The following is a 315-nucleotide window of genomic DNA, read 5'->3' on the forward strand; positions in this document are numbered from 1 at the left end:
TATATATATATATATATATGTATGTAGTGGTGCTCCAGCATGACCACAGCTGCATGGCTGAAACAAGTAAAAGAATGAAAGAGATATATATATTATGTGTGGCTGTGTGGTAAGAAGCTTGATTCCCAACCACATGGTTCCAGGTTCAGTCCCACTGCATGGCACCTTGGGCAAGTGTCTTCTACTACAGCTTCAGGCCAACTAAAGCCTTGTGAGTGGATTTGAAAGACGGAAACTGAAAGAAGCTCGTCTGTATATATATATATATATATGTATATATATATATATACATATATATATATATATATATATCAA

This window comes from Octopus bimaculoides, chromosome 3 (genome assembly GCF_001194135.2).
Source record: "Octopus bimaculoides isolate UCB-OBI-ISO-001 chromosome 3, ASM119413v2, whole genome shotgun sequence".
Classification (NCBI taxonomy): domain Eukaryota; kingdom Metazoa; phylum Mollusca; class Cephalopoda; order Octopoda; family Octopodidae; genus Octopus; species Octopus bimaculoides.